At 39.8% G+C, this 15152-nt stretch overlaps 1 protein-coding gene across 4 annotated transcripts in view; it reads left to right on the forward strand.

Moving 5' to 3' along the window:
- DCUN1D3 (defective in cullin neddylation 1 domain containing 3) overlaps positions 1–15152 on the forward strand; it is a 36870-nt gene that overhangs the window by 995 nt on the left and 20723 nt on the right. The window lies entirely within an intron of this gene.

A 15152-nucleotide genomic window follows, 5' to 3' on the forward strand; every position in this document is an offset into this window, starting at 1 on the left:
AGGGATTCCTAAATGGCATCATAGCCCAGGAATCAAGGTCTCTTGCTCTAAATACTTTGTGTGTGAGGAATTTATATGTTGTCAACTCTTTTCCAAAATGATTTGATGTTAAGCTAATTCTGGATTTCTGTGTTTCTCTCCATCCACACTTCATGATGCACTTCAGAGAACAGAAAACCCAATATTACTTTTTTGTATTTACAATTGGACAATAGCTCTTTTATCTTTTTCTCCTTTTGTGTGTCTGGCACACAAGTCTTCAGTGACACATTCGGCTTGTGCTGATTTCCATCTTATTTATTGAGCTGATTCTTTGTATAGGTGGTCTTAAATGAGACAATGTGATCTGTTTAGTTTAGTTTTAAAGAAAAATACAAACCAGTAACGGATGTGAAAAAATTATTTGAAGAAAGCAAAGAATGATTGGAAGGAAGGTCTCTTGGTTGATGTTCTGTTGGTTTAAAACACCAAGTAGCGCTCCTTTAGCCTGTCATAAGGATTTCAGAGTGAAGTGTAATGATTCTTATTTTCATGTTGATATTTTCTTTGGAAATCCTCTGCTGAACCTGGAACTGTTTTCTCTGAAGGACTTTAAGAGCTAGGGCCTAAATTTCAGGGATCCTTTGATTAGAAAGTATCCATAAATCCTATCCCTCTGTAACTGAGTTTATATGCATATTGCTAGAAGAATTATCATAACGGATGCCATCCTACTCAGCAGGGCTTTCAGACCTGATAAAACAGAATACTTAATGCTTTGATTGTACAAGTAACAGCATGTGTAGATATTTCACAGAAATGCAACAAAAGAAAAGAATGACTGCTGTTCACACTTTAATTGATTTGGAACCATTGAATAAAAAGTCTAAAATTCATTCATTCAACGAGCATTTATTAACTGGCTGCTAAGTGCTAGGCACTGTTTCTGCCACTTGGGTGTAAAAAGGTGAACACAAGCATAAGGTGCATGCTCTCATGGAGCTTATAGGGGAGTGGGAGATGGGGACAGATAATAAATAAGCAAATAAATCAGGTTTTGCTAAGTGCTGAAGAGAATAAGAATGATGTGATAGAAAGTGTCTGACTAGGATTCAGTCAAGGAAGACCTTTCTGAGGAGGTGACACTTAAGCTGAGCCTTATATAAAAAGCTTATATGAGCTTAAATAAAAAGGAGGCAGCCATGCAAAGATAGAGCAGGAGCCTTCCAGCTTCTGGGACTAGCTAGTGCAGAAACTAGCTGGAGTTAGTTTGGCAAGTTCTGGGGAGTGGGAAGAAAGGGGTGGGGTAAAAGGAGGTGGAGAGGTGGGGGAGGACTGGGAATGGGGGCCAGTAATAGCCAGAGCCTAGTGAGCGAAGGGGAGAGTGAAAAGAGTCTAGTCAGAGAAGTGGAGGCGGGCTCAGAATAGGTAGGCAAAATAAGAGCGAGAAAGAAAAAGAAAATGATCCTCCTTTTTGATTATTTCTGTTGCCTTTCCTACAGTCTTATCACTTACTATTTTGCAGGTACTGTTGGACTATTGTAATAAAAAAAAAAAATCACCCTGCTGAGAGTGGGAGAGAAGGCAGCTGTGGTCACCTGGGGCTTTTCTGGCAGATAAACCTCAAGCTGTGTGTTCAGAATTCAGTGGAATGTTCAAGTGAGGGCACACCATTTTCCTTACAGTATTTTGTTTCATATGCTCGTATTTAAAATTGCATAATAAATACCCCAAATGTATTCTGGTACGAGTCCTCCTTTGCTTCCAGCTGTGTGTGAATTTAGAGTTGAAGGTTGGGCAAGTGATAATAATATGCCCCTGTTGGTCTACAAAGATGACCATCAGGATCTAAGTTTGAAGTTGTTTTTTGTAGGGAGGCAGGATTTATGTTGCAATATTTCCACTCTTGTCTGGTCTGCCTGATGACTAATAACACTCAGCTGAGGTGTAGTTTGGTGCTAAAAGTTCACTTAGTGGATTACATTAGATAAATGACCATTGTGGGACCAATCCCAGTATGTCGGCATCTTTGGGCTGGCATGTAACCAAGGGATGTAACCTACTTTTGCCTTCTGCTGGGGCCATTCATCTCCAATAGTCAGCTGCTTTTCAGCCTCACCTTGACCAGATTGTCCACTTGAGAGGCCCAATCAAGACTCCTCCTTGATTTGGCCCTCTTGAGCCATGTCACAGTGGGCTCAGAAACAGAAAGAATTTGCTGTTTTCTTCTTTTGAACCCCACAACAGTCACTAGTGTGTTCTTTGAGTGAATTGGCCCTTTGAGCAAGGCTGTAGAGAGACTTAAATGTTGCTTAGGCTATTTGTAGTAAAGTCAGTATTAGAAATGCTAAATGAAACCTTTTAGTGTTTGGGAAAAATGAATCAGAAATTGAGGACTTGTCACCTGTTTTAGGCTCTAGTACTTTAGTAGCATAGGTAGTTGGATTGTCAGAACTAACTTGAATAGAGCTTCCTAGGCAGTCCTGGGGGCAATAAAGGGGATGGAGTAGAGCCTGGTACTGAATTCTGACTTGAATGCAAATAGAAAGTCTTTTAGTTAGCAAGCAAGTGACTAAAATGGACAGTTAGGACCAGGCAGACAATCAACTCCACCCTCCATACTACAGAGTAACTCAAAGGAATGGAGAATTGATAGTGAGAGAGAGATATATATATATATTACTATATATGTTTGGCTTTAGCCTAGATTAAAGAATTTTGGACTTTGTATCCTAATACTGGACTTCAAATGCTCTAGCCCTCTAGCCAATGGGTTATTAAGCTGTCCATTATTCATCTTCATTTCAATGGTTTGTTATAACTCAAGTATGAAAATATCCTGTAGGCTGAAATTTCATCAGCCAGTTTGGAGACTAGTGGCTCTTTTCTAATTTTTGAAAGGGGGTGGATGGGTAGGAGGAGACTTGAACACAGGGAGAAACCATTGACTCCTACGAAGGCCACTACTTGTGTTTGGGGAAAGAATCCGAAAAGCTAAATGAATTTTGGATTCTGAAAGCTGAGCTGGCTTTTTAGCTGAGTGTAACAGTGGATTTGTTTCTTAAACTTCAGGGGCTTTTGGACAAACTCTTCTGAAAGATGGACAACTTAGAAGGCCAGTTGATGCCACTTGTTGGAGTTGTGGGTGTTTTGCATTGCATTGGATGACTTAAAATTAATCTGATTTTGCTACTGTTTTGATATATGTGCTGCAGTAGGGAGAGTTAATTGTACATTGGCTGCCAGTCATTTTGAGGTGAAGTGGTAACTCAGACTGAAACAAAGGTAATTACCTGGTAACTCCTATTTTCTCAGCTCTTGATAATTTACAGTTACCTCTTTGTGTCTATTTACAGATCTTGATACCAGTGAACCAGGATCAATTCTCCCTAAATGTTGGGACAGTGTTCTGAAGCTCTTTGCACAATGGACCAGGGTTTTTAATTGAGTTAGTGTCTTTTAATTCAAATCTAGTTTCACTAGTTCCTTTGTCTGTTTTTCTAGGTGATGGAGGGTCTGCTTTATTTGTGGGGAACGAGGAGATTACCACAGCATGTGACCATTTAATTAGTGAATGATTACAGACTAGAATTTAACAAATTAATTTAGTGAAATAATGAGAGAATAGGTTGGAAGTGGTTCAAATTCAGATTTTTTAAAGTTGTGATATACTGAAAGGAGAAAATGGGAGGGAGAAAAAGCCAAAATATCTTCTTTAGGATGTGTGCAAATAAGACCTTATTTAGATACCATAGGGCAGAACAGGGAAGCTCAGTAAGTCAGTCTTGAGATGGTGATTAGTCTTTGTTGTGGCAAAATAAACTACCTCTGGCCAGCGAGCGTCCTGATACCCCTGATACTAACCTGATTGCATGGAAAGGCAGGCATCATGTTGATGACTCTTCCTGACTTCCCGAGGGCTTGGCCTTGCTCAGGAGTGTCCTTTGAGCTGTGCTGTGTTGTTGGGTTTGGGGCTGAATTGCAGCATGGAAGCTTACATTGCATAGTGTTGGGAAGCATCATCCATGGTCTGTTCTGCCCTGCTCTGCTGGAAGGCTCAGCTTCAGGACCTGGGGGCTGGAAATCTGTCGCTAAGGCCTGTACATCCAGACCAGATATGATAACTGATCAAGAATCTTGGATAGCAGCACTGCATAGTGTAGGACTTCTCATTTTGGAGGAATGTTAGCATCTTTTGCAGCAACTCCCCAATCTCTGCCTGTCTGTCTAGGAGACAGTGTGTCGGAAAGACTTGCCCCCTTATTTTCTTAGTAGATTGCTTCCACCCTATCAAGACAGCAGACTTAGTTATAACTTTTATCTCTTGTTAGTTGATGACAGGTTCAGACTCTGCAGTGTTTGCCTAAAGTGGGTTGGTGTGTGACCTATAATTTTGATTCTGAACAAGACTCAAGTCATAGCATTTACTATATTGAATGCAGTTAATTCCTCTTCCTCCAGTTTAGGAAGAAGCAGGAAAAAGGCCCTCAAAGAACCCTAGAATATCCGCTGTCATGTTTTCTCAAACTGGGCTATGCAGATCCCTTTCAGGGGTCATTGCCGGAGTATGCTTGAGGTGGAGATGGGGGGGTTTTGCTGTCATCCTTCCATTTCACCCCACTATGCTTCACTCTGGGAAAGTTACTTTAATATTCTCTTATGTTGGGGTTCCCCATAAGATTTCAGCTGAACAAAATGTTCTGAGGCTGTAAACAGGTTAAAAGCAGTGATTTAGTAGGGAATGGAAATCTAGAAAGGTTAGTAAACTTGCCTAAAGTTACAGAGCAAGGAATTGGCAGCTACAGGACTAGAATCAGGCCTTCTCTGCACAATTGTGTTTTCTCATTTACACTGCCTCAAACGCATCATTGTAGGCACTCATTAGAATTTGTTTAATTGAATCTTTGGTGTTTGGTCTTCTGTATTCCTAGTTCTTTACTCAAAGATTTTGTCGCAAACTGCTGTTCTTTCAGAGAAAACTCCTTATAACCAGCTTTGAAGCATATGGAAGCGAAGTTATTAATGGGTAATGGTACTAGTTAATAGCTGGCCTTTTCTCCTCATAATATTTCTGAAAGTGACGATAGTAATTTGAAACAGGAGTTGAGGTTTTATCAACTCTAAGTTCTTAAGATAAGCTAGTGGACATGCTGTAAAGAATACCAGTGCAAAATGCTGAACCCAAATACTCCCTTTTCCCAGTGACTCGCCCTGGAATCTGAACAGGAAAACTCAGGTATACCCATTGACAGGACAGCTTTAGAATTGCTCTGTGGAAATAACTACAATGGCCACATTCCTTTTTTTTTTCCCACAATTGCCACATTCCTTTTTCTTTTTTTAATCAATGAAGCATATTTGCTTTCAGTTAAACACTTGCTTTATATCTACTTGATGACTACCTAGTGGCTGCTCTTTAAACAGGAGGAGAAGGTTAGGAATACTCTGCAGTAAGAGTACTGGGATTCTAGTAGCATGGGTCCTAGGTGGCAGATCATGTACATGCTGGAAGTCCCAGGCCCTCAGAGGAGGCATTTTTCCCAGTTGTGGTGACCTTTTCTTTTTTCTAAGTGAGTGAAATTCAAGAGGGAGGAGTGGTATAGTGAATGCTCTGTGTCCATTTTTAAGAATGTTTCCATGGTTCTTTTTCTCCTAGTAAATTAGTTTTTCTTTGAAATAACTAGTCACTTGTCCAGTCATTTACTCAAAACGGTTGGTTATAGCTGATGCCTATGGTAAGGAGAATTTTCCCTAGGGGTTTCCTAACATTTTATGAAAGAGAAAAGTCTAAAGACCTTTCTAGAAGCATTCACATAAGTGGGTTCAGTTGTGGGTGAGGAGGACATGTAGGAGCAGAGTGGTGGTGCTGGTATTTTGGACTGGGTGTACACAGTGAAAAGAAATGCCCATCAGTGGTCCAGCTGGGAAAGGGTGGAAAATGCTAACAGTGGCACTTGCTGAGGGAAGAGTGGCTGTGGAAGACGCACACCCACAAGATTGCCCAACTCCAGGGAAGCCCATTCCCAAGGAGAGGAACGGGGCCTGTGGAGTTGGGTAACCAGTGGCCCTGACCACAAGTGGTCTCTCCCCTGACTGGAAAGTGATGGGGAGGAATGAGTACAGGGACGCAGTGGCTGATTTGACCACATTGGTCTTCAAGATTGGCTAGTTGGTTATGACTGACTGCTTATGGAGTACTCGCCTAACTTTTTTGAGATTTCTGTCTCTTTTTGACTTTATTTTTGACAAATCGGAAGTTGGTAAACAAGAGGGAATGTAATGTCCCTGGGTCCGTTAGACTTTGGGATAAAGTACATAATGAAGTGAATTCTAGGTGGTGTCTATTGTCATTTAACAATGTTTACTATCCAAAAGGAATAGTTTCATGTAAACTATTGAGGTAATTCATGACTCTCTCATGGGGACTATAATAAATGTGAAATAAATCACAACTAAAATTATTACTTAAAATCGTTTTTGACTTCACATTTCTGCAATATTTCATGTTCTCTTTAGCAGGTCAAATTAGTTCTTTAGTCTTTCTTCTTTTAAAAGAAATTTTATTCTAGTAGGTGCTCTGTCCATAGGGCCAGATATCCTACTAGTACTAAAAATGGCAAGCAGTGCTCTGAATTGGTGACAGCTGTAGATTTAATGATTAGATCACGCAGGGAAGTGGCTTCTAAGCATCAGTTAAGTTGGTTGTAATGTGGACCTCTTTTCCTGAGATTATTAATTATGCCATTCCAACAACAATCTCTGACGCTGAGTTTCCAACAATTCAGTTCTGACATGAATTGCCTGGAGTTGGTGCAGACCCCACAAGTTAATGACTCAGTCTCAAAAGATTGCCCACTTCAGGTGCCAGCCACAAGTCTCAGGTAGCCCCAAGACCTGCATTTCTGCCTGGTTGACTACATATAGGGGTTCTCATAACCCCCCTCAATAAGGTTCGATAATTTGCTGAAACATATGACTCACAAAGCTTGGGAAAGCGTGATACTTAGGATTACAGTTTCATTATAAAGGATACAACTCAGGAACAGCCAAATGGAAGAGATGCATAGGGCAAGATATGAATTGGGGGCACAGAGCTTCCACGTCACCTCTGGGCACATTGCCAGCCTCCCAGCACATTGATGTGTTCGCCAGCCCTGACTCCCGTAGCCTTAAGTTTCAATTGAGGTTCCATTATGTAGACATAGTTGATTAAATCATTGGCCATTGGTGATTGCGTTCCAGCCACACCTCCCTCCTCTGTGGTCTGGAGGTGGGGCTGAAAGTTCCAACCTTCTAATCATGTGCTGGGTTTTTCTGGCTTGGCCAGCCCCTCTCTTGAAACTGTCTAAGGGCCCTCCTTAAGTCACCTCGTTAGCATAAACTCAGGTGTGGTCCAAAGAGGCATCTTATGGATAACAAAAGACACTCCTATCAGTAAGGAAATTCCTAGTTTTAGGAGCTCTGTCAGGAACCAGGGACAAAGACCGAACATATTTTTTATTATACCACATTAATACTCCAGTTTTTGTTATACCACATTAATACTCCATACTACTTACTACTGTAAGTAGTAATGGAATTAGGCTACCTAAAGTTGATTTAGATGATAAGTAACAACATGCATTTACTATTAATGTGCTGGAGTTTTTATTTTGTCAAGAAAGTACAAATTGAATAGCTTCAGATTACAAGGGGTAAACTCCTCCCTCAGTCAATATGAAATCATTGGCATTCCCAGAATGTGTTAGATATTCTTGTACTACACACGTGCACTAGCTCTAGAACTCCCTAATGTAAGAAATGAGCTCATTTCATAAGAAATCAGATATACAGAATTCATGTTTCCTTTCAGTGTGACTTTAAAAAGATTCGATATACATAGTGCGTTGGTTAAGAGCCTTGGCCTAAAGTCAGTCAGACTAGGTTTTGAGCCTGAACTTTACCACCTACTTGTCAGTAGACCTTGGATGAGCTACTTAACATCTCTTAAGCCTCATTTCCCTCATATGTAAAGTGAGGATAATCACAGTAAATAGTTGTGAGTATTCAATAAGACAGTGCCTTTGAAGGACATGGCAGAGTGCCTGGCATATAAATAAACTTTTAATAACTTTAGCTATTATTAGCTACATGCACACATAGCTAAACTCACCTGGATTGGCAACTCCCAAGGAGCCAGGAACCATATCATTTTACCTCCTCTCATAGGGGACGTATGGGACAATGTATAAAACATTGCTAGGCACACACTAGACACAAGTTATTTATCACCTGAAAATAAAACCTGCTCTCTGGGTATCTGGGAAGTACAGGAGTGACTCTGTAATGGAAACTTCCAGCCTATTTCCAAAGCTGGCCTAAAACCCAGAGATGGAAGATCTTCGTCCTAAAACCCTATAGAGCCTTCGTGAGTCTAGCAGTGGGGACACGGGGGTCAGTGGCTAGGATTCTGTGGGATCAAAGAATGGGAAACTGATACAGGAGACATATTTATCTTTGGCAGTATGCCTTGAGGTTCACTGAGTTGGGCAAAACCACATGAGACTTTGGGAAGGAAACAACAGATTTATTTCAGCCGGTCCATGCAGTCTTTGAGAGAGTCAGCTGGCAAGTATGGTGTTGTGTGTGTTGCTTTTCAGAGAAAGTGAAAAGCCCAGATCCACAGGCAAAGGGCTTACCAACGGTTTAAGGTTCACTTGTTGGTGAACTCCCCTGAAGCCAGGTTTTTAATTCTCCCTGTAGCTCACCCGTGTGGAGACCCTACTGGGATCACCACTAGACTAAGTCCTAGACTCTGCCACCAGTTATTGTGTGTCTTTGGGCAAGTTACAGCCCCTCTTTGAGTCTCTTTCCTTAACTGTGATATAAAGGATTTGTGACTAAATCACTTTCTCAAAGTGTGACTTTGGTCACATTTTTAATGTATGTGCTGCTAAAAGAAGCACTGGAGTGTGTTTTTGCACTATTGATGGTACATGAGATGATTTTTGGTGGTACATGGATGAATGCTTTTCATTTGCTAGTTGTATATTTTTTTTTTATTTTTTATTTTATTCCATCTTTTTTGGTGAGGAAGAGTGGCCCTAAGCTAACATCTGTTGCCAATCTTCCTCTTTTTGCTGAGGAAGATTGGCTCTGAGCTAATATTTGTGCCCATCTTCCTCTATTTTGTATATGGGATGGTGCCACTGCATGGCTTAATGAGTGGTGCATCCGTCTGCGCCCGGGATTTGAACCTGCGAACCCCGGGCCGCCAAAGCAGAGTGCGCAAACTGAATCACTATGCCACTAGGCCGGCCCCTACTAGTTCTATATTTTAATGTGTATTAATGGAAACATAACTAGCATAGCAGACCTCTGACTTCATGGATAGTATTGCTTAGGGTGATATTAAAGTAGCTATGATTTTTTTTTTAAGCTCTTCAGAAAAATATTAGGTGAATAGTAGTTGGGTTGTTAAATGGACATGTCAGATAATAAAGGTTATGTGGGAATGACTGAAGTTTGTAAGTTCTAAGACTCAGTTATTCTAGTGCAGTGCTACACCTTCAATGAAATCTTTGTGGTGATGCACACAGTAGAGCAGGTCTAAATTTGAGTGGATTTAAAGACTTGCCTAACTCAAGCAAATTGACAAATTTCTATTTCTGCATTCATGGTGAAAAACTCTTAAGTAGGTTATGTAAAGTTTAAAATACATAGATTTTAGTAATGGGTGGCTTATTTTTAATAGCGAAAAATGAATAACATTGCTTCCTCTTTCACATCTAGCAGCTTCCCCGTAACCTGGATTGATCTTTAGTTCCTTTCACTCTCTGGTGTTGGGACTCCCCATGGCAGGAGTTGGGGTTCTGACTTGTTTTGTTGGGGAAGGAGAAAAAGCCAGCCCCTCTAGTGAACTCATGCCAGTGTATCTTCTTTAGGTTCTGGAAGGCTGAGCCTCCACCCCATCCTAATGACCTGCACATTACTTCTTGCTGGTAACTGCTTTAAAGGTACAGCATGACATGTGCCCTAAAATGAAATTAAACACTGCGGCAGGCTTTATTTAACATTTCATTTCACTTTCTGTTGTATTGCTCATAACTCAACATAGTGGGGGTCTTGAGAAGTAAAACGAGCAGTGATAGAAATGAAACAAACTGTTGTGGGAGGTGCTTTCTTTGTAAGTAAAACCCCAGAATAAAACTGAAATCTCGATTGTATAATAGGAGCCAAGAAAACTGCTTTCAGATGTCATCTAGGGTTTCTTTTTTTTAAGCCTTAATTACCTGTGTTCCCTTGACATTTTCCGTGTATCTTAACACTGTCATCTTTCATTATCTACATTTGGTTGTTGGCCTGTGTTCTGCAAGTGATTTTGTTCTATAATTACCTCAGCATAAGGGGCCTTGCATCTGGTATAGCGCCTTGTAATAAATTGTTTAGTGTTTCAAATTGTAGTTTTAAAAAATTACTATAAAGATGGTTCCAATTCTATTATCTTTCTGTACCATGTGTTATGTAGTCAAGATTAGGTTAAAATACAGCAAAATGGGGACAATGATGTGGCCCAGGATTTTTTCTCCTCCTTCATTTATTCAATACAAAGTTTCTACATGATTTCATAATGAGAAACTCTCAGATGTTTCCCAACTGAGGTGGAATCTAATGTTCCAAGCCACAAACCCTCATAACTTGGTAAATTTTGGTTTTGTCATTCATACTGTCTTGTCTCCTGAGAGAAGTGGTGACCTGTGTTATTTGGCACATTGGGAAAGGGAAAAACCCTTTACTCAAGGCTTTATTTTGCAGGATTAAAATTCTCTTCTCCCACTAAAATCTTTCGTGACATGCATGACATTCATCCTTCACACAGATTCACAAGACCGCCTTACTCAGGGTAGATGTCAGGTTCCTGAAACAGACTCCATTTCCCTTGGTGTAGAGGTTAGTCATTATTTATAGATAATTGTTGATGAGTCTGGAGAAATTCTGAAAGGGGATGGACAGGGGTTCTGACATTTGCCCTTGGTCTATCAACTAGGATTTGCAAAGCTCGAGTGAGGTTGTTTATTTCCTCCTCTTCTTGGGAAATTGCCATTGGATCAATGACTCTTGGTTAAGATCTGTTGTGGGCAGCTGAGTAGTTGTGCTTTTAAAGATGAGAGCCACATGAAAGACTATACTAATCATACAAATAATTATCTCCATAGTAGTATAATCTCCATAGAAATATAAGCATTCAAGACCACACATTTAAAAGGATAAAATATAATTTAGAGTCAGAATGAAAGATGTACATAGTGGTAGAGTTCAAAACCTTTTCAGGCCATTCTTACATGTTTCCAGCACGAGTTACCCTGGTCTTCTCATGGTTGACTAACCTTTTAATTCATCTGGAGTCTCTTGATTTCTAAAATAAAGCCCTTTCAGGATTTTGGAAACTTGAACTTTCATGGTAACTTCAAGTAAAAAAACAAAAATGTGTAATCAAAGACTTTCTTTAACTCTTGACTTTAAACCTCCGTGGTCGAAGAACTGGAATTGCTTAATTTCTCAGAGCATTTGTTTTTCTAAGTTTACAGCTCACAACCATTGCTTGGCCTAGCAGAAAGAGATAATAAAAAATTATGCAACAGGTAAAAATCTTTCCAGTTGCCTTTTCCCCACTTGGGAGGAAACAGTCTTTCCTTCCCTCAGAGCAGTTTGTCCTAAGCTCCTCCTCTTTGGGGTTTGTAGCTTTACTATTTGCATACAATGCTTAAATTGACTCACTTTACACCAAGTTCTGAAGGTCTGCAGCATTTAGTACTTCTGACTCAGCCTGCTTAAGCAAAAAAGCTTTTGATTACAATAGTAGCTTAAAAGAACAAAACTTTTAAAAACACATTTTTAACAGGGCTTAAGGTTTCCAAACAGATACAAGATATTTTCTAAGAAGAGCCAGACTGTAGTTTTCAAGTTAGACATATATGAGCAAGGAACCAACTTTCCCAGATAGAATGTGGATCATTCATAAGGGACTTCTGAAACTCAAAACTAGTCTTGTAAGCTAGAAAAATTTGGCCTCCAAATTTGATGCTCTCACCATTGTATTCAAAGTGAAGTATGTGTAGGCTGAATTTCCTAAGGACTGACCCTAGGATTGGATACATGATGTTGTAGGAAAAAGAAATGTGTTTGTATGTTGCCAGCTATTCATTCCAATAAGTTTGAGTGCCTATTGTGGATCTTGTTCTTAAGGACCTTATGGTGTGGTAGGAAAACAGACGGTAAGAACAATTAGAAAATGTTGTAAAATAAGTGCTAAAAAATATCAGTGCTATAAATTTAGGTGTGGAGGGGCAGAGAGGCTCTAGGTCAGCTTGAAAGAAGTCAGGAGAGCAGTCCTGTGGGAAGTGAAATCTTCGCTGGGCTTGAAAGACCGAGACTAGTGAGTGAGGAGGCATTCCAAGCAGAGTAACAGTATGTGTAAAACTAGACAGGCACGAGAGGCCAGGACGTCTTGGGAATGGCAGGTGTTTCAGTATGCCTGAGGGACGTGGAATGAGAGGGGGAGAATGATAGTAGTTGAGGCCAAATCCAGAAGGGCCTTGTATGCCTTTCTGGGTCTGGATTTTATTTTGTAGCTGAAGGGGAACTATTAAATAATTTTGAGTAGGGACATGGCATACGTGTGTGTTAGAAAGATCACTCCAGTGGCAGTGTGGGAAGAGAGATTGGAGGGAGCCATCCCAGAAGTAGGTAGACTATTTGTGAGAGTACTGCAGTAAAGATGGTAGGGGCCTGAACTGTAGAATTACTGAGGAGGAGTAGATATTTAGGAGTTAGAATTTACAAGGTTTTGCTTAATCTGATAAAAGTTTATTGCCTGCATGTCCCACATGAGTCAGTAGGCTGAGGGTACTCTGCTCCATACAGTCACGTAGAGACGCAGGCTAATGTAGATCTCGCTGTGGTGTACTGCACTATCTGTACTGTCTTGGTCACTATGGCAGGGTAAGAGATGGCTGAGATGTCATGTGCCAGCTCTGTGCTTGGGCTTGGAAATGATAAGTATCACATCTGCCTACAGCTCATTGTGTCAGTTCTGCCTACAGCCCATTGGCCAGAAATAGACATATTTCCCCACCTAGCTGAAAAGAGGCTGGGAAACTAGGGGAGCAGATGGAATGTTTGGTGAGCTTCTTTGTCTGCCACAGCAAAGGGACTTGAGTAAGGTGCTTTATTTCTAAGCTTATTTCCTCATCTGTAAAATAGGGATATGTCAATAATACCAACCACATAGGGTAGCTGTGGGTATTAACTGCTGTCACGATTATAAAATGCCTAGCATTGTGTCTGGCACGATAAAGATATTGGAAGGAACTTTTAAGTTTGATCTTGAAATTTTCTTACTGTGGGTCATACCTAGTTAGGTTATAACCAACAATTAAAAACAAAAAAAAAAGAAATAGCATAAATTAGAGTGCATCGTAGAAGCAAGAGTAAATATTGCTTCATGAAACTTGAGTTATACATGTATTTTTATATGTGCATTTGGTCAGGATGCAAAATGTATTTCTCACTGAAGGTTGCAGGTAAAGTTTGAAAGACGCTAGTGTAGTCCAATCTCTTATTTCACAGTGACTGAAAGATTTATGCATACCAAACAAAAAACCACTCTACTGTAATAGGCTTTTTTGGAAGAGGCAGTTTAAGCTTCTGTATTTTTAAAAAGTGGATTTTAAAAGCGTTATCCTTAATTTTGAGAAAGAGTGAAACATGAGTTTGAATTTTAGCTTTGCCATTCGATAGCTATGTGCCCTTAGGCAAGTGACTTAACACTTTCTGTACCTCAATTTTCTCATCTATAAAATGATGATGATAATACCTGTCTCATAGGGTATTACTGTTGGGTTGTTGGATTAGTTAATATATGTAAAAATATTTGGAAAAGGATGGCTGATACATAGTAAACCTTATGTAAGTATTTGTGGACATTATTATTTAAGAGTGACTAGTACTGTGCTTGCAGGTAGATTTTGCAGTGCACTAGGTACAGAGTAGGTGCTTATTTCTCATTTGATTCCTTAGAAAGTGTTTGGTAGGTGCCAGTTAGCCCTTTTCACGTTACCATACACACTCTGCCTTCTTGGAACTTGTAATCAAAGATGCTGTCACTAAAACAGTAACATCCTTTTTCTTCTGTGTACTTGTCATTTTTGACTATGTGCTTGAGAGCCATGAATGTTTATGTTCCATAGAAGTAACTAATGTATAATGCATTCAAGCCTTGAATGCATAATGGAAATAATAAATTGTCTATTATAACAAAGTGTCATAATAGACAATTTTTTAAAAATTCAGTCAGAAGAACTTAGTAGGGGAGAAATTAATGAAATATTTTTCTTTCTGGTTTTCAAAAAATTTTTTGGCCTGGAAGAAACAAATATCAAAATTGTTTTTAAGACTGTTAGATTGACTTCTCTTGCAGTGAGTAGTTGATGTCAGCAAACTGATGTGTAGTGAGAAACGTGCTGTGCCTTTTGCAGAGCAGTGGCAGATACTGACTCTTCTATTTTCATAAGCCCATTGGTGATACTGAGTAGTAAGTACCCTGGGTGAATAGGAGTTAATCCTGGCTGCCTGGCAGAAGTGGATTTGTTATATAATTTATGGTACCCAGAAGCCCTTTGGGGAGGTCTTTGTTATCTTATTATCATGACAGTATCCATCTAGGCCTGAAGATTAATTTTTGTTGTTCTCATCTAGTTTCACCAGAGTGATTCTCATAACTGTAAGGGTAGCAACTTGCTGTTAAATGCCTGCACTTCGCTTTTGCTTTGACACAAAGGTATGTTCATCAAGAATGGGTGTTAGAAATCCAGAAATGTTTCAGTTAGTGATTTATTAATAGGTTAGAGGATTCTTTTTCCTGTTAAACTGATTTAACTTCTGAAAAATGAGTCATATTCGGGGTTTCAAACATTTCCTCTTTGACTAGCCTCAAAAAAGGTTTATTACCATTTCTGTCTTGTAACTTGCTGCTGCAGTTCATTTGTGTCAGTCCTGCCACTGCTGAAACAAATGCAGAAGGAGTGTCAGTTTGGTTTTCCATCATCTGACACAAGTGGACTTCTTAACTCTGTTACTGGTGGACATCCACTGTTAAACAAGCCTGTACTATTTTTTATGACTCACTGAGAAGT

Source organism: Ceratotherium simum, chromosome 26 (assembly GCF_057802395.1).
Source record: "Ceratotherium simum simum isolate JZ-2026a chromosome 26, ASM5780239v1, whole genome shotgun sequence".
Classification (NCBI taxonomy): Eukaryota; Metazoa; Chordata; class Mammalia; order Perissodactyla; family Rhinocerotidae; genus Ceratotherium; species Ceratotherium simum.